At 43.9% G+C, this 26,613-nt stretch overlaps 1 pseudogene across 1 annotated transcript in view; it reads left to right on the forward strand.

The window, feature by feature from the left end:
* Positions 1-2,199: 2,199 nt before the first annotated feature.
* The window catches only part of LOC311113963 (serine/threonine-protein phosphatase 6 regulatory ankyrin repeat subunit A-like), a 41,008-nt pseudogene continuing 16,594 nt past the window's right edge, over positions 2,200-26,613 (forward strand). The window contains exons 1-8 of the transcript in view: positions 2,200-2,287; positions 2,730-2,872; positions 3,109-3,321; positions 3,709-3,788; positions 3,972-4,086; positions 4,355-4,501; positions 5,935-6,003; positions 6,337-6,477. The product of the transcript in view is annotated as a serine/threonine-protein phosphatase 6 regulatory ankyrin repeat subunit A-like (transcript). The remainder of the gene's footprint in view (positions 2,288-2,729; positions 2,873-3,108; positions 3,322-3,708; positions 3,789-3,971; positions 4,087-4,354; positions 4,502-5,934; positions 6,004-6,336; positions 6,478-26,613) is intronic.

Consider the following 26,613-nt stretch of genomic DNA (forward strand, 5'->3'; position numbering starts at 1 on the left):
GACGGGTCTGACCTAGAGTATGTGGACAACTACAAATACCTAGGTGTCTGGTTAGACTGTAAACTCTCCTTCCAGACTCACATAAAGAATCTCCAATCCAAAGTTAAATCTAGAATCGGCTTCCTATTTCGCAACAAAGCCTCCTTCACTCATGCTGCCAAACATGCCCTCGTAAAACGGACTATCCTACCGATCCTTGACTTCGGCGATGTCATTTACAAAATAGCCTCCAACACTCTACTCAGCAAACTGGATGTAGTCTATCACAGTGCCATCCGTTTTGTCTCCAAAGCCCCATACACTACCCACCACTGTGACCTGTACGCTCTTGTTGGCTGGTCCTCACTACATGTTCGTCGTCAAACCCACTGGCTCCAGGCCATCTATAAATCACTGCTAGGCAAATCCCTGCCTTATCTTAGCTCATTGGTCACCATAGCAGCACCCACCCGTAGTCTGCGCTCCAGCAGGTATATCTCACTGGTCATTCCCAAAGCCAACACCTCCTTTGGCCGCCATTCCTTCCAGTTCTCTGCTGCCAATGACTGGAACGAATTGCAAAAATCTCTGAAGCTGGAGACTCTTATCTCCCTCACTAACTTTAAGCATCAGTTGTCAGAGCACCTTACCGATCACTGCACCTGTACACAGCCCATCTGAAATTAGGCCACCCAACTACCTCATCCCTATATTGTTATTTATTTTGCTCTTTTGCACCCCGGTATCTCTATTTGCACATAATCTCTTGCACATCTAGCATTCCAGTGTTAATACTATTGTAATTATTTTGCACTATAGCCTATTTATTGCCTTACCTCCATAACTTGCTACATTTGCACACACTGTATATATATTTTCTGTTGTATTTTTGACTTTATGTTTTTTTACCCCATATGTAACTCTGTGTTGTTTTTATCGCACTGCTTTGCTTTATCTTGGCCAGGTCGCAGTTGTAAATGAGAACTTGTTCTCAACTGGCTTACCTGGTTAAATAAAGGTGAAAACAAAAAACAAAACAAAAATATGTTTGCAAATGTGATGATGCATGGAATACTTGATATTTTTCATGGAGAAAATTAGCTTCCCCAAAATTGAGAGCAAGACTGGCCTAAACGCGCTAATGTTTTCCTTTGCTAATGTCCGTCCCGCCCCCCTGTCAGCTGTCAGTTTTGTCGATGACCACGTACATAAGACACGCCAATCACCGACACCTGAAGTTCCATGACCATCACAGCCCTAGTTGTATGCTTGAGTTTGTTCAGAGGAGGCTTTGAATAAAATCCGATCTGAGTGTGAAATGCCTTACTGAGGGTAAATGGAAGCTCCTCTTGTGCCCGGCTCAGCCTTATACGGTTTAAGGTACTTTACCGTATCCATTTCAGTAAGGCCAGATTGTCCAAATTCTACCCAAATATTGATGGTACATGTGACAGGTGTAAAAGCTCCTTGGTGGACTTGACCCACATGTTCTGGTCCTGTCCCCGTCTGGCAGATTATTTGTCCACTATTTAAAACCCTTTCTGAAGCATTTGATATAAAGTTGCAGCCTAGTGCAGAAATTGCTATTTTTGGAGTACCAAACAACAATCCTTCTCTGACCAATAGACAGCTAGATGCCATTGCCTTTGCCTCCCTGTTAGCCCGCAGAAGGATTTTATTGGATTGGAAATCTATCAATCCTCCCTTAGCCTCTCTTTGGCTCGAAGATCTGAAGCTGTTCCTAAAATGAGAAAAAATGAAGTTACCATTCGAGGGTCAACCAACTCATTTTATTCCTCCTGGGACCCGATGATATCCTATTTTGAACAGCTCCAAACACTTCCTCCAAATTTGTACTCTTGGCCCCACCTTGAGATTACTGCTATATAGGCCTATAAAATCACTTAATCACCTGAAATTGTTAGGCTATTACATTTTTGCTTGAAGTAACGTTGTTGTATACTTTTGTTTTGTTTTCTGACATGTAAGTCAATTACTTTCCCTTTCTTTTTAAATGTGTTTGGAGGCATTCTGGGGAGAGGGGGAGGTCAAAGGGGGACTAAAAGGGGAGAAATGTACCATGTCTTTACATGTTATCTTTCATTCATTGTGAATACAAAATATATTTTTTAAAGGGGAGGCTTTGAAGCCAGATTTAGCGGATTTTGCTGTTTAGTTTTCCTCAACCTGTGTTTTGTTTCTCTCTCCTCTCCCTGTTAGATGGTGAGGCTGCTTCTCTCCAGAGGAGCCAACATTAATGCCTTTGACAAGAAGGATCGCCGAGCAATCCACTGGGCTGCTTACATGGGTGATGAGTTTACCACATCATTTACATTCTGACTAATGTCCTTTATACCAATGAATGAATGAATGAATGGACTGTGTGTTAGTCTCACAGCTCAGCTGTATGAGCCACGTCTAGTGTGTTATTATGTCAGAATCATGTACTTAGTAGGTTGATTAGATGTTTTCAGTTGTACTAACATGATGTAGGTGTTGCTTATGGTGCTGTGTACCACTGTAAACTAATCTATCTCTCCCTCTCTCTGCCTATCTCTCTGTGTTTGTATCTCTGTTTCTCTCTTAACCCCCTTACTATCTCCCTCCCCTTCTCTCTCTCTCTCTCTCTCTCTCTCTCTCTCTCTCTCTCTCTCTCTCTCTCTCTCTCTCTCTCTCTCTCTCTCTCTCTCTCTCTCTCTCTCTCTCTCTCTCTCTCTCTATTTATCCCTCCCCCTCTCTCTCTACCATAGGGCACATTGAGGTGGTGAAACTTCTGGCCTCTCATGGATCAGAGGTGTCCTGTAAAGACAAGAAGGCCTACACCCCTCTCCACTCTGCAGCCTCCAGTGGAATGATCAGTGTGGTCAAGTACCTCCTGGACCTTGGAGTGGATGTGAGTCAACACGCATTCAAATGTGTAGTCACTGTTCAATTACAACTCAATGAAAATACAGAGCTCTAGTGGGTTGGCGAATGATTTCCTTTCAAGTAATGAAGAGATGGAGGTTGGAGCCAGTGTTTTGGGCCAGGGGGTTTTCAGAACCAAGTGACCTGATCAGGAATGTATTGTTTTGTTCCCCCCCCCCCCCCTCTCTCTCTCCACTCTTTTCCCTCCCTTGCTCCCTCCAGATAAATGAGCCCAATGGTTACGGTAACACCCCCCTCCACGTGGCATGCTACAACGGGCAGGACGTGGTGGTGAATGAGCTGATCGAGTGCGGCGCCAACGTGAACCAGGTGAACGAGAAGGGTTTCGCCCCACTCCACTTCACGGCCGCCTTGCGCCATGGGGCGCTCTGCTTGGAGCTGCTGGTGGGCAACGGGGCCCTCGTCAACATCAAGGTGAGGAGACCGGATGACCAACACTGTGTCTGAACTAAATAACACCCTATTCCCTATGTAGTGCACTACTTTTGACCAGGGGCCCATAGAGCAAGGAGCCGTGGTGGCACTGCCTGTGTCCCAAATGGCACCCTGTTCCCTTTATAAGTACACTACTTTGGTTCAAAAAGTAGTTCACTATGAAGAGAATAGGGTGCCATTTGGGACGCACACACTGACGCAGCACATGGCTTAGTATTTGGCCCTGGTCTACATTCAAATACCAATGGAATAGGCCTAACAATGCAAACTAAATGCAATCAAGCGCTCCTCCAATACGTGTTTGATTTTGCCTGTGGTCAGCAGCACAGACTGCCGTGTGAACCATCTTTGTCTTTCTATCTGCAGAGTAAAGATGGAAAGACCCCCCCTCCACATGACGGCCATCCACGGACGCTTCTCCAGATCTCAAGCCATCATCCAGAATGGTGAGTCGCTGTGAATGCTCTCAACTGAATATATATGAACCAGTAGGCTCTTCAGCATTGTCTTTAGTCTTCAAACCATGATTCACTGGCACAGAGCAATGTTACTTGCAATGTGGTTGAACATAATGCTTCATGATGCCTCTTGGGTCAAGTGGTTGACGTGTGTGTGTGTGTGTTCTGTAGGTGCTGAGATCGACTGTGAAGATAAGAATGGAAACACACCCCTGCACATCTCTGCTCGCTACGGCCACGAGTTACTCATCAATACACTCATCACGAACGGAGCTGACACAGCCAAGTGAGAACACACACAGTTTCCAGCAATAATGCAACATGCATCTGCAATTCTGTCATTGACCGAATAGCCGCTTGGAGACTATGCTCAACACATTGTGGTGTGTGGGGGGTTGATAGACAGGGCATTGCAGCATGCTGATGTGTTGATCTGCTGTGGGGTTTAATGAGGACTGTGATGTGGTGCTGTTTCCAATCTTAGCTGAATGAACTGTAAGTCGCTCTGGATAAGAGTGTCTGCTTAAAGTCTAAAATGTAAAAATGTGTTGCAGGCGAGGCGTCCATGGGATGTTCCCCCTCCACCTGGCTGCTCTCAGTGGGTTCTCTGACTGCTGTCGGAAGCTCCTCTCATCAGGCTTTGATATAGACACCCCTGACGACTTTGGAAGGACCTGTTTACATGCTGCAGCAGCTGGAGGGTGAGTGGACTGGTCCAGGCTTTACACCAAGGAATATTTAGTTCATGAACTGGAAAGCCACCAGAAAGAACAAACACATATTCACACTCTTACATTTCACATGGTTTAGCAGTATTGTTTAGAGTTATTTAAAAAATCGTATAGATCATTAGTGCGGTGTCATTTCTGTATAATGTGGTTCCATGCCATGGTGGTATTGACTTGAGCTCTGGTCTAAATTGTCTTTATATCTTCTTGAAAGAGAAGCCTGCAAACTGCTCTTGCTAGTATCACTTTTTATTATTGCTTTTAGTAGCATTATAAAAACAGTGATACTAGCAAGAGCAGTGTACGGGTTTCTCTTTTCTTTCAGGTTCTCATTGTTACCATCCACCTGATAGCTCAGATGAACGAGAGCCTTTCTGAACTTGATATCTTGTTACCATCCACCTGATAGCTCAGATGTACGAGAGCCTTTCTGAACTTGATATCTTTTTACCATCCACCTGATAGCTCAGATGAACGAGAGCCTTTCTGAACTTGATATCTTGTTACCATCCACCTGATAGCTCAGATGAACGAGAGCCTTTCTGAACTTGATATCTTGTTACCATCCACCTGATAGCTCAGATGTACGAGAGCCTTTCTGAACTTGATATCTTGTTACCATCCACCTGATAGCTCAGATGTACGAGAGCCTTTCTGAACTTGATATCTTGTTACCATCCACCTGATAGCTCAGATGTACGATAGCCTTTCTGAACTTGATATCTTGTTACCATCCACCTGATAGCTCAGATGTACGAGAGCCTTTCTAGACTTGATATCTTGTTACCATCCACCTGATAGCTCAGATGTACGAGAGCCTTTCTGAGCTTGATATCTTGTTACCATCCACCTGATAGCTCAGATGTACGAGAGCCTTTCTAAACTTGATATCTTTTTACCATCCACCTGATAGCTCAGATGAACGAGAGCCTTTCTGAACTTGATATCTTGTTACCGTCCACCTGATAGCTCAGATGAACGAGAGCCTTTCTGAACTTGATATCTTGTTACCATCCACCTGATAGCTCAGATGTACGAGAGCCTTTCTGAACTAGATATCTTGTTACCATCCACCTGATAGCTCAGATGTACGAGAGCCTTTCTGAACTTGATATCTTGTTACCATCCACCTGATAGCTCAGATGTACGAGAGCCTTTCTGAACTTGATATCTTGTTACCATCCACCTGATAGCTCAGATGTACGAGAGCCTTTCTGAACTTGATATCTTGTTACCATCCACCTGATAGCTCAGATGTACGATAGCCTTTCTGAACTTGATATCTTGTTACCATCCACCTGATAGCTCAGATGTACGAGAGCCTTTCTGAACTTGATATCTTGTTACCATCCACCTGATAGCTCAGATGTACGAGAGCCTTTCTGAACTTGATATCTTGTTACCAGGAACCTGGACTGTCTGAATCTGCTGCTCAACACAGGGGCAGACTTCAACAGAAAGGACAGCTTCGGAAGGTCTGTCTGTGGCATCAAATAACTTTCATATGTGATCTTTATGATAATGGGGAATATAGTATAGGGGCATATAGGAATTATTATGGGGAAGATTGGGCGGCAGGTAGCCTAGCGGTTAAGAGCGTTGGGTCAGTAACCGAAAGGTTGCTGGTTCGAATCCCCTAGCCGACTAGGTGAAAAATCTATGTGCCCTGCAGAAAGGCACTTAACCCTAATTTCTCCTGTAAGTCGCACTGGATAAGAGTGTCTGCTAAATGTAAAATGTAAATGTTTTACAGCTCCAATAAGCTGTTTCTGTTGTTGATGTTGAATGGTTTCTGTGCGTTCTTCTAGGAGTCCTCTGCATTATGCGGCAGCCAATTGTAACTACCAGTGTCTGTTTGCCTTGGTGGGGTCTGGGGCCAGTGTGAACGATCTGGATAAAAGGGGTTGCACCCCGCTCCACTACGCTGCTGCCTCCGACACAGACGGAAAGTACGTCTCACACCTCTCTTACTGTTGTGTGTGTTGTGGTGCCATGACCTTTCACATTTCACTGTAGTCTGGAGAGTATGTTGTGGTGCCATGACCTTTCACATTTCATTGTAGTCTGGAGAGTATGTTGTGGTGCCATGACCTTTCACATTTCACTGTAGTCTGGAGAGTATGTTGTGGTGCCATGACCTTTCACATTTCATTGTAGTCTAGAGTATGTTGTTGGTCGTGTTTGAATACATACTAGTGTTAAAATCTGCAGTGTGAAAGCTTGGCCACGTCTCCTTTGGGAAAGTGTCTCTGCTTGCTTATCTGTCTGTCTTGATGTTGGTATAATGATTAGTGAACTCTTGACCTCTGACCTCTAGGTGTCTGGAATATTTGCTGTGAAACGACGCTAACCCAGGGATCAGGGACAATCAGGGCTACAACGCAGTCCATTACGCGTCTGCGTAACAGGAAGTGGCGTTTCCTACCGAAAATGCATAAGTTTCCAAAGATCATGATTAAGGTAGGGTGCTCTGTGTTTTGAGATTACCTCTGTAAGGCAGGGCTGAAATTTACCCTACAGATTCACTACACCCCTATTGTCTCTCAGCATTAGAACAATACTGTTGTCATTGTCTTTAGGAGGTTGAGTGAGGACGCTGTAATTCAATCCTAATACACATGGGAGAGAGTCAATGGCTATGTCCCAAATGGCACCCTATTCCCTATATAGTGCACTACTTTTTACCAGCGCTCTATGGGCCCTTTTCAAAAGTAGTGCCTTATGTAGCGAATAGGGTGCCTTTTGGGATGCACACTCTGTATTTTACACAGGCTCAGTTGTCCTGATGTGTTTTGTCAACAGCTGTTCAAGACAAAAGGGGAACCGAAGAGCCACCCTAAACAGGATGCACTGCCTACCAAACGTCTCAGAGAGACTCATATTTCTCAGGGTAAGTGATAAGCATCGATAATGTCATATTGATGTATCACCCTATGACAAGCTTGTTAAAACAGTGACAACAGATACAGGCAGACGGACGGGCAGGCAGACAGACAGACAGACAGGCAGGCAGGCAGGCAGGCAGGCAGGCAGGCAGACGGACAGGCAGGCAGACGGACAGACACAAACACACACATTCATTTTCTGATTATGAAATGTTCTTATGACAGATGCTGAGTGTGAGGTTCCAGAGGTTCCATCCACTTCCCCTCCCAAGGAGGACCTGACAACCACACCGGCCCCTGCTCCCCAGGAGTCCCAGTCCCGTAAACGCCCACTCATAGTCAGGGTGTTACACGCTCTCTCCAGAGCCATCTCCAAACCATTCAGAGGAGCTTCTGGGAAGAAGAATTAGCCAAATGCCTGATTTTATTAATATTATATTTTAATCAGAGCCTTTATTTAATAAAACATTACTGCATTGATTTCTGTCTATAGTAGTCTTCATGTATGTGCAAGATAACGGTAAAGTACTTCAAACCACATAGTCAAAAGTATTCATAGTGAAGTACCGTTTATGATTATTGATTGTGGAAATACACATAATACAGAAAAGTTGTTGTCACATACAAAGACAGACATAAAGGAGAACTCCGTAGACCAGTCACATTCTCAAGCCATAACTAAATCCATGAATGGATCTCCTATAAGATGACAGGAGAACATTTGTAACACTTTCTATGAATCCAGGCTCTGTCGCAGCCGGCCGCGACCGGGAGACTCATGGGCGACGCACAATTGGCCCAGCGTCGTCCAGGGTAGGGGAGGGAATGGCCGGCAGGGATGTAGCTCAGTTGATAGAGCATGGCGTTTGCAAGCAAAACCTCAAGACTTCCTTAGTATTTGATTTTGTGCACCAGCTGTTGTTTACAAATATACACAGACCGCCACCCCTTGTCTTACCGGAGTCAGCCGCTCTTTCCTGCCGATGTAGCATATATCCCGTCAGCTGTATGTTGTCCATGTCGTCCTTCAGCCACGACTTGGTGAAACATAAGATATTACAGTTTTTAATGTCCCGTTGGTAGGATAACCGTAATCGTAGGTCTTCTAATTTATTTTCAAATGATTGAACATTGGCTAATAGGATTGATTGAAGAGGCAGTTTACTTGCTCGCCGTCGGATTCTTACAAGGCACCCTGACCTACGTCCACGATATCTCCGTCTCTTTCTCCTGCGAATGACGGGGATTTGGTCCTTGTCGGGTGTCTGTAGGATATCCTTCGCGTCCGACTCGTTGAAGAAAAAATCTTCGTCCAATATGAGGTGAGTAATCGCTATCCTGATATCCAGAAGCTCTTTCTGGTTATAAGAGACGATGACAGAAACATTATGTACAGAATAAATTACAAATAACGCGAAAAAACACACATTATAGTACAATTGGTTAGAGGGCTGTAAAACGGCAGCCATCTTCTCCGGCGCCATCTCCCCAGATGCCTTTAAACAGCTTGGAAAATCACCCCCACAGCATGATGCTGCCACCCCCGTGCTTCACGGTTGGGAGGGTGATCTTCGACTTGCAAGCAACCCCCTTTTTCCTCCAAACATAACAATGGTCATTATGGCCAAACAGTTCTATTTTTGTTTCATCAGACCAGAGGACATTTCTCCAAAAAGTACGATCTTTGTCCCCATATGCAGTTGCAAACCGTAGTCTGGCTTTTCTATGGCGGTTTTGGAGCAGTGCCTTCTTCCTTGCTGATTGACCTTTCAGTACCTTTTGTACCTGTTTCCTCCAGCATCTTCACAAGGTCCTTTACTGTTGTTCTGGGATTTATTTGCATTTTTCGCACCAAAGTACGTTCATCTCTAGGAGACAGAACGCGTCTCCTTCCTGAGCGGTATGACGGCTGCGTGGTCCCATGGTGTTTATACTTACGTACTATTGTTTGTACAGATGAACGTGGTACCTTCAGATGTTTGGAAATTGCTCCCAAGGATGAACCATACTTGTGTACGTCTACAAATTTTTTTTTTGAGGTCTTGGCTGATTTCTTTTGATTTTCCCATGATGTCAAGCAAAGTGGCACAGAGTTTGAAGGTAGGCCTGGAAATATATCCACAGGTACACCTCCAATTGACTCAAACAATGTCAATTAGCCTATCAGAAGCGTCTAAAGCCATTTTCTGGAATTTTCCAAGCTGTTTAAAGGCACAATCAACTTAGTGTATGTAAACTTCTGACCAACTGGAATTGTGATACAGTGAATTATAAGTGAAATAATCAGTCTGTAAACAATTGTTGGAAAAATTACTTGTGTCATGCACAAATTAGATGTCCTAACCGACTTGCCAAAACTATAGTTTGTTAACATGACATTTGTGGAGTTGTTGAAAAACGAGTTTTAATGACTCCAACCTAAGTGTATGTCAACTTCCGACTTCAACTGTATGTCTCCTTTACTATGTGACTAGCTCTCAGCACGTCTCAGATATCACTGGGGTAATAGAATAGGACTACACTACAAAAAGACTGAAAAGGAAATTGAAAGTGATGTCAGACAGATGACAGGAGGGATATTGTAAAGACATCAGCTCTGGGATACAAAGTCTCATCTTCTCAGAACTGGAGTCATAATATTTCACTTTACTGCTGAGGGTGCAGAGTGTTAAACACACACACGGACGGGCGGACGGACGGACGGACGGGCGGACGGACGGCTATGATGACACACCAAATGATGACCACCAGTCAGAGACCACTATGATGACACAACAAATGATGACCACCAATCAGAGACCTCTAAAATGACACACCAAATGATGACCACCAATCACAGACCACTATGATGACACACCAAATGATGACCACCAATCAGAGACCACTATGATGACACACCAAATGATGACCACCAGTCAGACACCACTATGATGACACACCAAATGATGACCACCAATCAGAGACCACTATGATGACACACCAAATGATGACCACCAATCAGAGACCACTATGATGACACACCAAATGATGACCACCAATCAGAGACCACTATGATGACACACCAAATGATGACCACCAATCAGAGACCACTATGATGACACACCAAATGATGACCACCAATCAGAGACCACTATGATGACACACCAAATGATGACCACCAATCAGAGACCACTATGATGACACACCAAATGATGACCACCAATCAGAGACCACTATGATAACACACCAAATGCGTTTGATGGATCCTTTTTGTGTTCTTCTAATGCCTCTTAAGGGGACAGTAATCAAAATGTAACTGAAAGTAATCAGATTACATTACTGAGTTTGGGTAATCCAAAAGTTACGTTACTGATTACAATTTTGGACAGGCAACAAGTAACTGACATCATCTTCTGCACATCTATCACTCCAGTGTTAATACTAAATTGTAATTATTTTGCACTATGGCCTATTTATTGCCTTACCTCCATAACTTACTACATTTGCACACACTGTATATAGATTTTCTATTGTGTTATTGACTGTACATTTTGTTTATCCCATATGTAACTCTGTGTTGTTGTTGTTTTTATCGCACTGCTTTGCTTTATCTTGGCCAGGTCGCAGTTGTAAATGAGAACTTGTTCTCAACTGGCTTACCTGGTTAAATAAAGGTGAAATAAAACAAAAAAAAACTGTAACACACACTATATTACAAACAAACACGATGAAACACTGCCACCTAGTGCTCATTAAACAGTTTAGCGGTATGAACAGACGCACTCTTGAACCATTCTATTGTCTGGTATGGACTTTAATCTATGGATTAATCTAAAATCCAAAATCAATGTGTAATCTATGGATAAAGATCAAGTTTGAGTAAGATAGTATCTCTCTCTCTCTCTCTCTCTCTCTCTCTCTCTCTCTCTCTCTCTCTCTCTCTCTCACTCTCTCACTCTCTCTCTCTCCAGTCTATCTCTCTCCAGTCTATCTCTCTCCAGTCTCTAGAGAGAGAGAGAGAGAGAGAGACTGGAGAGATAGAGACTGGAGAGAGAGACAGAGAGAGAGAGAGAAAAAGAGAGAGAGAAAAATAGAGAGAGAGAGAGAGATGGCGAGAGAGAGAGAAAGAGAGAGAGAGAAAGAGAGAGAGAGATGGCGATTGAGAGAGAGAGAGAGAGAGAGAGAGAGAGAGGGAGAGGGAGAGAGAGAGAGAGAGAGAGATGGCAAGAGAGAGAGAGAGAGAGAGAGAGAGACTGGAGAGATAGAGACTGGAGAGAGAGACAGAGAGAGAGAGAGAAAAAGAGAGAGAGAAAAAGAGAGAGAGAGAGAGATGGCGAGAGAGAGAGAGAGAGAAAGAGAGAGAGAAAGAGAGAGAGAGATGGCGATTGAGAGAGAGAGAGAGAGAGAGAGAGAGAGAGAGAGAGGAGAGGGAGAGAGAGAGAGAGAGAGAGAGAGAGAGAGATGGCAAGAGAGAGAGAGAGAGAGAGAGAGAGATACTATTCAAAAAATTTCAAATAGAGCAGCTACTAATGAAAAAATGAGTTTTTAGAGTGAAGTACATCGGAAAAAAACCAAAAGAAAACTGCAAGACTGAATAAGAGACAAAACAAGCAACAAACAAAGAAGAAAGGCTTTTGAAAAAGTAACTATTTTTCATAAAACTGTACAGTTATCTTAGCTAGCTGAATTGTTTACCAGTTGCTAAGCAGTTGCTAGGGACTCTCCTGGAAGAAGCTAGCTAGCTAACAAAGAATATCTAGTTAACTGAAGAAAAGAAAGACAAAATAAGACAAAATAAGGACAGAAGACAAATGACATCAAAGTAAAACAGTCCTCTAAAAGACACAAGAGAGAATAATACAAGAAACAACGCTTCTATTGCAACATTGTGTGAAATTGTTTACCCACCAGACATCCAGACGGAGAAAGCTAAGAAAAGTTTCAAAGGTTTGATGATGGAACAGAACCATGAATGCCTGTTTGCAGATCTTACCAGTTGCAAAACAAGAGCAAATGTAATATTTAATACCAAACAAGGGCACATATGAAAAAGGGTTATTTGCAACAATTTCCCTTTCTCAAAAAAGAGAGGCATCAGCCAAGGATGTCAGATCAGCATTTTTGAAGAAGCTGACAAGAGCAACACGTATTAAACAGTAAACTTATATAATAATGGAACTGTATTGATACAAGGCAATGATTCAAGCCTCCAGGATTTTTAGAATATGTTTGCTACCCTAAAAGCAGAAGCTAAACTCATCTCAGAAACTGAGGAAAAAGTCAATGAGGGAGATGGAGAAAAGCAGGCCCCAACGGTCTCTGTGACACAGCAAGAAGCCCTCAGTGTCCCTCTACCTACCTCACCTGCAGCAGACAAAGCCAAGGACATGCCTACGACACCAAGAACACCTGCTATGCAATGTTTCCACAACACCCTCTCTCTAATTGAAGCAGAGGTCATATAATTCAAAGAGAGGGAGGAGGACACTGTCCAGAAACTAAAAGAAGAGATGAAACAGTTCAATCAGACAAATGATGACCTCAGAGACCATCTGAGCACAACAAGAAAGGAGCTAGAACAAAGAGAGAGGTACATTGAGACCCTCAACCAGCAGCTAGTCAATATGTCCTCTGCATCTAGAGAACATGTCCACCAGCCTGGTACAACACAAGCAGAACCTGAGACCAGCATGGCCTCCACCACACAGCCTGATGACACTGCACCCGCCTACCAGTCTGCTCCGGTCCAGATCAGCCAACCAGCATCCCACTCTGCTCTAGCCCAGGTCAGCCTACCTGCTTCCCAGTCTGCTCCAGCACAGTGTGCTCCAACCCAGGTCAGCCAACCAGCAAACCAGTCTGCTCCAACCCAGGTCAGCCAACCAGCCACCCAGTCTGCTCCAGCCCAGGTCAGCCAACCAGCCTCCCAGTCTGCTCCAGCCCAGGTCAGAATACCAGTCTCCCAGTCTGCTCCAGCCCAGGTCAGAATACCAGTCTCCCAGTCTGCTCCACCCAGACAGTCACCCACAACTGCAATCCTTATTGATTCAAATGGGAAGTTCTTAGTCCAGGAAAGATTATTCCCTAGACACCAGGTGTATAAGTTCTGGTGTCCTACAACTGAGAGTGCAATGCAGCTACTCAGTCAGACCAGGATTGACACCCCCGACAACGTCATCATCCACACTTCCCAGGAAAGTTGATCGAAAAAATAAATCAACAGATCACTGTGGACTGTGCCTCACTGCTCAACGGCTCACCACCCCACTCTGACATGTGAACATTTATACGATAATGTACATCTTGATCAGGACAGTATCAGAACCTTTGCCAAGGACCTAAAGGATGCAACACTTGGCAGGGACCCACACACCCATCACCTCAGCAACAGAGCCCCCCCCCCTCCCCCCCCCACTCCCCCCGCCCCACCTTCTGAAACAACAGTACCCCCACCATCCCCAAGAGAGAATAGCCAGACACGGCTTATTACAGCACAGCTCTACAAGACCAGGCCCAACACAGCACAGATTTACCAGACCAGACCCGCCTCAGGACAGCACGACCAGACCCGTCCCATCACAACACAGCTCTACTAGACCTGGCCCATCACAACACAGCTCTACTAGACCCGGCCCATCACAACACAGCTCTACTAGACCTGGCCCATCACAACACAGCACTGCCCACTACTCCAGGGTCGGGCAGAACACTGTCCTTCAGAGAAGTACACCACATGATGCAGTCCACACCATGTATCATTCAGATCATCAGCCTACATATGCTGAGGTAACCTCTGGCAAAAGACACCTAGAACTATCAGAGATTGGAGAGGTGCGCCAACTACTGCATCTAATATGCAGACTACTGGGATAAACAGACCCTTTCATTCACACGCACGCACACACGCACACACACAGACACAGGGTTGCAGATTGCTTTGTACTTATTTTTTGGGCCATTCTTATTAATTTGTTTACAACTATCCTTTATTTTAATGCCACTGGTATTTTAATAATAGTGATGTGTAATGGTGTGTGTGTGTGTATGTGTATATGTATGTATATATGTGTATGTGTATATATGTATGTATATATATATGTGTATGTGTATATGTATGTATGTACAGTGGGGAAAAAAAGTATTTAGTCAGCCACCAATTGTGCAAGTTCTCCCACTTAAAAAGATGAGAGAGGCCTGTAATTTTCATCATAGGTACACGTCAACTATGACAGACAAAATTAGAAAAAAAATCCAGAAAATCACATTGTAGGATTTTTAATGAATTTATTTGCAAATTATGGTGGAAAATAAGTATTTGGTCAATAACAAAAGTTTCTCAATACTTTGTTATATACCCTTTGTTGGCAATGACACAGGTCAAACGTTTTCTGTAAGTCTTCACAAGGTTTTCACACACTGTTGCTGGTATTTTGGCCCATTCCTCCATGCAGATCTCCTCTAGAGCAGTGATGTTTTGGGGCTGTCGCTGGGCAACACGGACTTTCAACTCCCTCCAAAGATTTTCTATGGGGTTGAGATCTGGAGACTGGCTAGGCCACTCCAGGACCTTGAAATGCTTCTTACGAACCCACTCCTTCGTTGCCCAGGCGGTGTGTTTGGGATCATTGTCATGCTGAAAGACCCAGCCACGTTTCATCTTCAATGCCCTTGCTGATGGAAGGAGGTTTTCACTCAAAATCTCACGATACATGGCCCCATTCATTCTTTCCTTTACACGGATCAGTCGTCCTGGTCCCTTTGCAGAAAAACAGCCCCAAAGCATGATGTTTCCACCCCCATGCTTCACAGTAGGTATGGTGTTCTTTGGATGCAACTCAGCATTCTTTGTCCTCCAAACACGACGAGTTGAGTTTTTACCAAAAAGTTATATTTTGGTTTCATCTGACCATATGACATTCTCCCAATCCTCTTCTGGATCATCCAAATGCACTCTAGCAAACTTCAGACGGGCCTGGATATGTACTGGCTTAAGCAGGGGGACACATCTCGCACTGCAGGATTTGAGTCCCTGGCGGCGTAGTGTGTTACTGATGGTAGGCTTTGTTACTTTGGTCCCAGCTCTCTGCAGGTCATTCACTAGGTCCCCCCGTGTGGTTCTGGGATTTTTGCTCACCGTTCTTGTGATCATTTTGACCCCACGGGGTGAGATCTTGCGTGGAGCCCCATATCGAGGGAGATTATCAGTGGTCTTGTATGTCTTCCATTTCCTAATAATTGCTCCCACAGTTGATTTCTTCAAACCAAGCTGCTTACCTATTGCAGATTCAGTCTTCCCAGCCTGGTGCAGGTCTACAATTTTGTTTCTGGTGTCCTTTGACAGCTCTTTGGTCTTGGCCATAGTGGAGTTTGGAGTGTGACTGTTTGAGGTTGTGGACAGGTGTCTTTTATACTGATAACAAGTTCAAACAGGTTCCATTAATACAGGTAACGAGTGGAGGACAGAGGAGCCTTAGTTAGTTAATCATTAGTCTAACAGTTGTTTTTCATTTTATTGTTTTCATTTATTTTATTTCTCACATTAAACAGACATTTGAGAAGGATTTGAGAAGCGAATTGCTTGCAGTTGTACCTATGACACACAGACACACTAAAGCTGTACAGTGTAGTTAGAAAAGTCAGTTTACATTATTTGCAGATGTGTTCCCTTTTATTTACAAATCGAAAAATGTAACATTTGAAATGAATGTGACAGAACAGTTAAGCCAAGAGTTCCTGTGGGAGTCTTCTCCTTCAGTCTTTTTGCCTCCTATGCCTCGTTTCCCATTAGATGGGATTTTCCCAATGCCAACTTCACCTGAGACAGCCACTATCCAGTGTCATGTGTTGCTGAATTACAGATCTCGCTATCCCAATGTCGCTGCTGTCCATGGTGCTGAAATATCCAATCTCGAGCTATTTGCATACATAGGACCATCCACACTTGACACCACACACACAAGTTAATGCTTTTTCTCTCACACACTTTTGAACATTGCACAACCTGCAACAAGACACTGAAACAACACTTAATTTCAAGTTTGTTTTTTTCTGAATAAGATGAAATCAATGTGTGGAAGGAGATTGGACAATGTATAGGCATTCCCTATAGCTGTTTTTGACTGGAGCATGATCCGATTGCTTTGTTTGAGCCAGAATGGAAATTTGGTCTGAGAAACGACGCCCATTTTAGCATGACTATTTCAGACAAAATTAACTTTATGTTATATGTAAAAATATAAATAAGGCAATGTTTATATGTCACGCCCTGGCTCTGGGGACTATGTTATGTTGAGCCAGGGTGTGTAAGTCTATGTTTGTATATCTATGTTGGCCTGAGTGACTCCCAATCAGAGGCAACGAGTGTCAGCTGGTTGTCTCTGACTGGGAGCCATATTTAACTATCGGTCTTTTCACTTTGTGTTGTGGTTTCTTGTTCCGTTAAGGTTTGTTCGTGTTGTAACCTTAGACGTCACGCATCGTTGGTTATTGTTTTGATCGTGTTGATCAGTTAATAAATATATATTATGTTCACCTTCAACGCTGCGCATTGGTCCTCTCTCGTAGACGAGCGTGACATTATATGACCCCCTTTCAAACAGTCACATATTTATCACTTTCTTGCAGATATACAGTGCATTCAGAAAGTATTCATACCCCTTAACTTATTCCACATGTTGCTTTCTTACAGCCTGAATTCAAAATGGATTCAATTATAACATTTTCTCTCACGCAGCTACACACAATACCCCATAATGACAAATTGAAAACACGCTTTTGAAATTTTTGCAAATGTATTGGAAATTACATACAGAAATATCTCATTTACATAAGTATTCCCACCCCTGAGTCGATTAAAGCTGTGTCTTACTTGATAAATCTCCAAGAGCTTTGCACAACTGGATTGTAAAATATATGCATTATACAATATATAGACAGACATTTTTTTTTTGCCATAGGTTTTCAAGCCGAATTAAGTCAAAACTGTAACTAAGCCACTCAGAAACATTCAATGTCGTCTTGGTAAGCAACTCCAGTGAATATTTGGCCTTGTGTTTTAGGTTATTGTCCTGCTGAAGAGGGAATTTGTCTCCCAGTGTCTGTTGGAAAGCAGACTGAACCAGGTTTTCCTCTAGGAATCTGCCTGTACTTAGCTCTATGCCGTTTATTTTTATCCTAAAAAAGTATCTAGTCCTTGCCAATGACATGCATACCCATAACATGATGCAGCCACCACCATGCTTGGAAATATGAAGAGTGGTACTCAGTGATGTGTTGTGTTGGATTTGCCCCAAACATTAGGCTTTGTATTCAGGGCATTAAGTTCATTTCTTTGCCACATTATTTGCAGTTTTACTTTAGTGCCTTATTGCAAACACAATGCATGTACAGGTTTCCTTCTTTTACATTTACATTTTAGTCATTTAGCAGACGCTCTTATCCAGAGCGACTTACAGTTAGTGAGTGCATACTCTGTCAATTAGGTTAGTATTGTGGAGTAACTACAATGTTGATGATTCATCCTCAGTTTTCTCCTATCAAAGCATTAAACTTTCTAACTGTTTTAAAGTCACAATTGGCCTCATGGTGAAATCCCTGAGCGTTTTCCTTCCTCTCTGGCAGCTGAGTTAGGATGGACACCTGTATTTTTGTGGTGACTGGGTGTATTGATACACCATCCAAAGCATAATTAATAACTTCACCATGCTCAAAGGAATATTCAATGTCTGCTTTATTTGTACCCATCTACCAAAAGGTGCCCTTCTTTGCGAGGCATTGGAAAACCTCCCTGGTCTTCATGGTTGAATCTATGTTTGAAATTCACTGCTCGACTGAGGGACCTAATAGATAATTGCATGTGTGGGGTACAGAGATTATGTATTCGTTCAAAAATCACTATTATTGCACACATAGTGAGTACATCTAACTGATTATGTGACTTGTTAAGCACATTTTTACTCCTGAGCTTATTTACACTTGCCATAACAAAGGGGTTGAAAACAAATTGATTAGATTACTAGATACTAGACTCTGTCAATATGTTTTTGGAAGTGGCTCTGCATTTCTTGCATACATATCATATTTATGTAAGGATTATGATGACTTTCTAAAAGGACAAAGCTGTTTATGTGTGTTCCCTTGTCTCCACTGTCACCACATCCCTCGATGCGTGCAAACAGAGCATCTATATCAGGGATGGGCAACTCCAGTCCTCGGGACCTGATTGGTGTTACACTTTTTCCCCAGCCCCAGCTAACACGTTTGACTCTAATAATCAAGTGCTCATGGGTTTCAGTTTAGAATGCAATAAGTTTAATCATCTGTGTTTGCTAGGGATGGGGAAAAAGTGTGACACCCCTCCGACCCCCAAGGACTGGAATTGTCCATCCCTGATCTATATGGTAGGACCAGTACCAGACCTGAATGAATGTGTCTGTTTTGAATATTCACGGAGACAGAATGATGTGGTTGATAGCAGAGACGTCATGCCCAAAGGGGGCACAGGGTCACTTGCCCCCTCAGATTTGTGATGTTTAAATTTGTCTTGTTATATTTTCTCTGTCATACTACTAACCATGAAGTTGGCTTTAGCTAGCCCAGATAGGATCCCAATCTCCCAACCTAATAACTACACTGAACAAAAATATAAACGCAACATGTAAAGTGTTGGTCCCAAAATCCCAGAAATGTTCCATTTGCACAAAAAGCTTATTTCTCTCAAATTGTGTACACACATTTGTTTACATCCCTGTAAGCAAGCATTTCTCCTTTGCCAAGATAATCCATCCACCTGACAAATATGGCATATCAAGAAGCTGATTAAACAGCATGATAATTACACAGGTGCACCTTGTGCTGAGGACAATAAAATGCCACTCTAAAATGTGCAGTTTTGTCACACAACACAATGCACAGATGTTTCAAGTTTTGAGGCAGCGTGCAATTGGCTTACAGACTGCAGGAATGTCCACCAGAGCTGTTGCCAGATACGTTTATGTTAATTTCTCAACCATAAGCCAAGGCGGCTTTAGAGAATTTGGCAGTACTTCTAACTGGCCTCACGACTTCAGACCACTTGTAAAGCAGCATATGGGCGAGCTGTTGGCTGATGTCAACGTTGTGAATGCCCCATGGTGGCATTGGGGTTATGGTATGGGCAGGCATAAGCTACGGACAATGAACACAATTGCATTTTATCGATGACAATTTGAATGCACAGAGATACCGTGGGATAGTGTACGTGCACAAAGTGAGTTTGTAACATGTATATCATTCTTGCTTGTTGTTCTTTATAGTTACTACCATTGCCTATTGTAAGTTGCCTCTCTGTGTTTTACTGTGTTGTGTAATACTCCGCAGGTAGCATTATGCCATTAATACAGCCCTTCCTTTGTTAATAGCGTTGTTGCTCTACTTGTGCTATCAGTTATTGTGCATATTCATTACCCCTGTTATCTGTCCATTACAGGACCACTATCATTCCACTACCTTTCCATGTCCATTTCATCCGTTTGTGTCAATAAAGTATCCTTGGATGTAACTCTGAGGTTGCCTTATTCCCCTCTTACCGAGGGAGGTGAAAGCGCAACCTGGTCTCAAAACATTTCAAGGCAAAGGGTGGCTACTTTGAAGAATCTCAAATCTGAAATATATTTTGATATGTGTAACACGTTTTTGGTTACTACATGATGCCATATGTGTTATTTAATAGTTTTGAAGACTTCACTATTATTCTACAATGTAGAAAATACACAAGACACAGAGGAGGAGAAACTATCCAACACCCTGGGAGAGAGAACGAGTGACCTCAGTCGAACTCACAGCCAGAAAGATGGGTTAGATACAGGAGAGGAGGAGGTTACCCCGGATGCCATCACCCCTGCTCCTGTGATCAGGCCAACGGGCAGGCGGAGCGAGAGGTCATAGTGATAGTGATTCACACCCAGAGAGAGACAGACAACCCATACAACCTCTTGGCTGAGATTAACCACACAGAGGTAGAGGTAGAGGGCCTTCAGGGCAAGCCAGTCAGTCTGCCTGCTCTGATCCTCAAGTCAATTGTATTTAAATTCATATTCATTAAAGATTTTTAGTCAAGACTTGAAAAGTGCCATTTATTTCAAATGATAATTATTCAGTGTCTGCAACCCTCAAGAACCAGGGTGAGTCTGGGTCCCCCTTTAACTGGGCAAACACAACTTGCATATCGTCATAGACTAGGCGGAAACGTTCATCTTTTAACTTTGCTTAAATAAAACAATGCATTTTTCATAGTGAGCAAGAGTTTTCTATGATGATTAAAGTTTTTTGGTCGCGCCCTCCACTTTTTTTGTCAAATAATACATCTAAAAAAAATGTAATAAGTTAATTATTAAAAGCATTAAAATTGGGATTGGGATGTTTCCCACTTATTTATACAACCTACTCCACAAAGTTTAGAGAAATGTTCTGAAATTAATTAAGAATTAAACAGAAGAAAATCAGAATTGAAGGCAACTATAATGCAAAGAATTTAATGGTCTATGGTTCAATCCTGTTTCTGGTCTAATGAATAATTAATATTGTTCCTCCTCTTCCTTGTGGCAAGCGCAGCAGCACACTGCCCTCCAAAGCCTGCAAAAAAAACGCCGGACTGCCCCTTTCCTCGCCCTGCATGGAACATCCAGGGTCACCTCCTTGGTGACGTGTGGGGTGACGTCCAGGGTGACCACAGCAACATCCTCTGGAAAGGGACAAAAGTGGGGCAGAATGTAAATAAATGCAAACCGTAGGTTCTAAACACTGGCCAGTTGAATGGGATCTTTTATTTCAGCTCATGAAACATGGGACCAACACTTTACATGTTATCATGATGAACGGCACCTGTCAGAGTGCTTTCTATAAGTCTTACTCACCTGCTTGGATGTCAGATGGCAGAGTGGCGTAGACGGCCACCATGAGAGGCTTTTCTTCAGGTGTGACGTCCGCAACCTCCAAGAGTGCAGAAGCAGGGTATTTATCTGTGTTAGGGGTGAGGTCCAAAACCTCCAGCTGAGAACAAGCCGGATCTGCCTCTGTGTTAGGGGTGATGTCCACAACCTTCAGGTGGGTAGAAGCCGGGTCTGCCTCTGTGTAAGGGGTGATGTCCACAACTTCCAAGTGGGACGAGACGGGTTCTGCCTCTGTGTTAGGTGTGACGAATACAATCTCCAAGTGGGAAGAGACGGGTTCTGCCTCTTTGTTAGGGGTGATTTCCACAACCTCCAGGTGAGAAGAAGCCGGGTCTACCTCTGTATTAGGGGTGATGTCCACAACCTTACGGTGGGAAGAAGCCGGGTCTGCCTCTATGTTAGGGGTGATTTCCACAACTTCCAGCTGGGAATAAGCCGGGTCTGCCTCTGTGTTAAAGGTTATGTCCACAACAACTAGGTGGAAAGAAGCCGGGTCTGCCTCTGTGTTAGGGGTGATGTCCACAAGCTCCAGGTGGGAAGAAGCAGGATCTGCCTCTGTGTTTGGGGTGATGTCCACAACCTCTAGGTGGGAAGAAGCCAGGTCTGCATCTGTGTTAGGGGTGATGTCCACAAACTCCAGGTGGGAAGAAGCAGGATCTGCCTCTTTGTTTGGGGTGATGTCCACAAGCTCCAGGTGGGAAGATGCCGGGTCTGTCTCTGTGTTAGGGGTGGTTTCCACAACCTCCTGATAGGAAGAAGCCGGGTCTAACTCTGTGTTAGGGGTGGTTTCCACAACCTCCTGATAGGAAGAAGCCGGGTCTAACTCTGTGTTAGGGGTGAGGACCACAAACTTCAGGTGGGTAGAAGCCTTCTTAGCCTCTGTGTTAGGGGTGATGTCCACAAGCTCCAAGTGGAAAGCAGCCAGGTCTGCCTCTGTGTTAGGGATGATTTCCATAACCTCCTGGTGGGAAGAAGATGGGTCTGCCTCTGTGTTAGGGGTGATGTCCACAAGCTCCTGGTGGGAAGAAGCCAGGTGTGCCTCTTTGTTAGGAGTGATGTCCACAACCTCCAGTTGGGAAGAAGCAAGGTGTGCCTCTTTGTTAGGGGTGATGTCCACAACCTCCAGGTGAGAAGAAGCCGGGTCTGCCTCTGTGTTTGAGGTGATGTCCACAACCTCCAGGTGGGAAGATGCTGGGTCTGCCTCTGAGTTATGGGAGATGTCAACAACCATACGGTGGGAAGAAGCCGGGTCTGCCTCTGTGTTTGGGGTGATGTCCACAAGCTCCAGGTGGGAAGAAGCCGGGTCTGTCTCTGTGTTAGGGGTGGTTTCCACAACCTCCTGATAGGAAGAAGCCGGGTCTAACTCTGTGTTAGGGGTGATGACCACAAACTTCAGGTGGGTAGAAGCCGTCTCAGCCTCTGTGTTAGGGGTGATGTCCACAAGCTCCAGGTGGGAAGAAGCCAGGTGTGCCTCTTTGTTAGGGGTGATGTCCACAACCTCCAGCTGAGAAGAAGCCGGGTCTGCCTCTGTGTTATGGGTGATGTCCACAACCTCCAAGTTGGAAGAAGCAGGGTCTGACTCTGTGTTAGGGGTGATGTCCACAACCAATGGGTGGGAAGAAGCTGGGTCTGCCTCTGTGTTATGGGGGATTTCCACAACCTCCAGGTGGGAAGAATCCTGGTCTGCATCTGTGTTTGGGGTGACAATTAAAATCCTGATTGGCTTTACTACTACAAGGCACCAGGATGTCATGACAAAAGGCATATGTCAGAGTGTTCTCTATGAGTGCTACTCACCTGCTTGGATGTCAGCTGGTAGTGTGGCGGAGACGGCCACCACTAGGACAGGGGGAACTGGCAGGGTGTCTGCAGTAGGCTGGAAGTAGCTTTTCACCTCGTCCGCCACAAAGGCACAGACAGAGCTCATAAAAAAAGGGGTTGTGAGGTCATCCAGGGAGAAGGACTGGCTGATTCTCCCAAGGATCGACCTCACAGAGTCAAAAGTAGCAGCCCGGGAGAAAGGGGTGTGAGGAGAAGAGGCCTTCAACATGCTGGAGAGCTTCTCCCCTACGGCCACCACCATACTCACAGCCATCCCGCTTAGGAGGATGGGGTGATCTGAATGGCCTTCCTCTGGCTGAAGCCACAGGGCCAGGAGGATCCTGGGCACCAGCTCCACCACCACCTGGGATGGGCTGAGCAGGTTGCTACAGGGCTTATTGGACAGCTTGTCCTGAATGCTCCTCACAGCTCTCTCCATGATGATGTGGACCTTGGGGTCGCTGAAATCAACAAAAAGCAGCAGAGAAAGCTAAACAATGTGCAATGTTCACACAGAGAACACTGCCCTAGTTTTTTTCTGCATAGCTCCAGATGTGTAGATGAATGGAGCAAGCCGTATGCGGGGCAGTACATGGAACTCACATGTCAGCGCCAGCTGGAGAGGTGGGGTGCATAGAGCGGCGGAGCTTGCAGACAGCCTTGTGCTCCATGTCAATCATTTTTAGGCAGGTGTTTACTTCCCAGGTCTGCCGTAGGAAACAGGAAGTCCCATTAGTGTAATTTCACAACAGATATATTCTGCTGTACTAACTAGTTGTTGAAAGGCTAGAAAAGAGCTCACTGACTGATAGTCTAAGTCTCTAACTCTCATTCTCTTACCAGCCGAGCGAGTTCGTTCCCCTCCTCCAGGGTTTCCTTCCACACCCTTCAAATAAAACACAAAGCATTTCAACTTTCCTGGCTTCCTATTTATCTGTTGTTTATTTTACCCACACCTCCTGGAGTGCTGCTGGTGACAGAGAATGGCAGTGAAGGTGAGAGCTGACGTGGTACTCACCTCTCCCTAAGGGATTTTTTGCCCTGAGACACCAGCCAGTCGCTCATGTGCTCCATGGTGACATGGGGCGAGACCTGGCCTCGACTCTGGAGCAGCAGATAGTGGACCATGAGCTTCTTCTGCAAGATGAGGTAAGGTGTGAGACCGTGCCACTAAAGACCATATAATGTGCTTTCAGAAGGGCCTCTCGTAACATTTCACAACTGCTCATGTCTCACAATTTGCAAGTGATATTAAGAACTCTTATGACCATCTTCTCTAAACTGTCTTGAAATAAAACTCTTGTTTTGGGATTAAATCTATCTCTTTCTTTCTGTGGTTACTGTTTTTGTGGGATGAATCTTACCTGTTTATTGTAATATGCTTCCTCCCAGCAGGCCTGCAGAGTCTGAAAATAAAGGCTGCTTCTACAGAATTCCTTTGAAAATAATTAAAATAAGTATGCTTTATTAGGTACATTATGCACAGGCATTTACAGTATGCCAAAAGGAATATCTCCTAAAATTACCTTAGTGGGACCATAAGTGAACTCAGGAATGCTCCCAATCCTATCCATGGTCAGAGGGGGACGAAATGCAGCGCTATAAATATACGGGATGCTCTAGAGATAACAGGAATTACTTAAAGTCGCGAATGATCAATGCCTGTGGAATCGTCCAATTTGCTGCGCTGAGAATTGAGTTGTAGGCGATATTTGGTTATGTTTGGCGCAACATACATGTTTACATTCTATTGCCATGGAGAAATTGAGTTTCTAGAACCTGTTTTCTTCTATATCTTTATTTCGTGAAAGATTAAGATCTTTTTTTTGTCATAATGTGTATATGAGGACGTTGGAGCCCGTTCCGATTCATGACGCGGTTATCCAGGTGCAAGTTGCATAGACCTACTAATCAAACCTTGGCTTACAAGTTAAATTAAATTAGTATATATGCCTATACAAATCTATTGACCACGTCCATTTAAATCAATGATTGTCAATTGAAAATCTGGTTGTTGTGTTATCCTGTTGTGCGTGTCAGGTGTCCTCTTAAGCACGTTATTCCAATATTTCCTAGAATTGACGCAGGTTACACTTTTGCAAAACTACTCGGTTAAAAATAAGAGCATGAATGACAATAAAGGTATGACTTGAATTATATGTGTAGTAGTGTGATGTTGTTCCCCTAGATTATGCACCAAATTGCACACAAGGACAGTTCAAGTAGGCCAGGTCAAGAGGGGATGTTAAAAAGTTAATAATAATAGTAATTCAATGTGGTTTCTTTATTTAATTACAGCTCCATAGCTAATGTTATTTTTTGGTGTACAAACATTTTTATGTATCTATATTGTTAATACACCTAATTGTAAAAGTTGTGTATATTTTGGTTTGGTCCATCGCGGGTTATCTGTATTTATGTACCCTCTTATTGTTCTCTTTTGCCTGACCTTCAACTAGCAAGGTATGTTGTCCTTGGCGCCGTAATTTGTCGATATAAAACTGTGGTAAAGTTACACAAAGTGCTGTTACGCAACTACAGGTTTTGTTACAATGTGGACAATATAAAGATTTATGTTAACAACTTTCACCGAGCTCGCTAATTAGGGTACCTATTGTAACTCGGGAGTATTTGGGTCAGTGTTTGAGTGAGTTTCTATGTGCTCACGCAGGTGCCCGAGAGCTGTGGCTGCACCAAGGGCTAAACTATTGTGTGTTGTCTCTTCGTGTACAGGTATGTCATTTATTTTGTCAGAATTATGTTGTATATCATTTTACTTGTATTGTATAGTGTGTTGTTAGGCACTGAATGTGTGCATGCAGCACCTGTTCTCTTTTGCCTGACCTTCAACTAGCAAGGTGCCCGAGAGCTGTGGCTGCACCAAGAGCTAACATATTGTGTGTTGTCTCTTCGTGTGCAGGTCGAATAAAAATTATCCAACCATCAGAATTCCAGTTGTGGCAGTGTCCTAATTACGTGACCTGCCGACTGGTCAGCTCAAGCCGACCGCCGGAGCTGTGCATGTGGATGAGGTGCACGACCTGCGCATGTGAATTTGTTGATGGCTTACTGTAAGTGAATATATACTGTAAACAGTGAAAGTGAATGTAGCATATTCATTAGATACAGGTATTCGTGCTTATTTGTATGTTTTGGATGAATTTGTTTATTGCATTTTTTGGGGGGGGGTATTTGAATGCACTAAATGCACCCGTGTTATGCTGGGGATTTTAGTGTGGGTAGAGGGAGGGGTGTCCTTCCATTTACACCAATTGTACAGTCAGCTCCTGGGAGTAGAGCGTTTGCTAGTCCTGAGTTTGCAAGCACTGGGAGGGGTAGGCTGTTTGTTCCACCTGACCAGGGTATCCCACCTCTGTCTTTTGATGTACCATCATCCACAGTACTCGGTGATAATGGGACGCCTCCGAGTCAGCTTAGTGACCTTATTAAGCAGATTGGTTCAGAGATAGGA

The sequence above is a fragment of the Coregonus lavaretus genome (genome assembly GCF_964263955.1).
Source record: "Coregonus lavaretus genome assembly, contig: HAP1_SCAFFOLD_286, whole genome shotgun sequence".
Classification (NCBI taxonomy): domain Eukaryota; kingdom Metazoa; phylum Chordata; class Actinopteri; order Salmoniformes; family Salmonidae; genus Coregonus; species Coregonus lavaretus.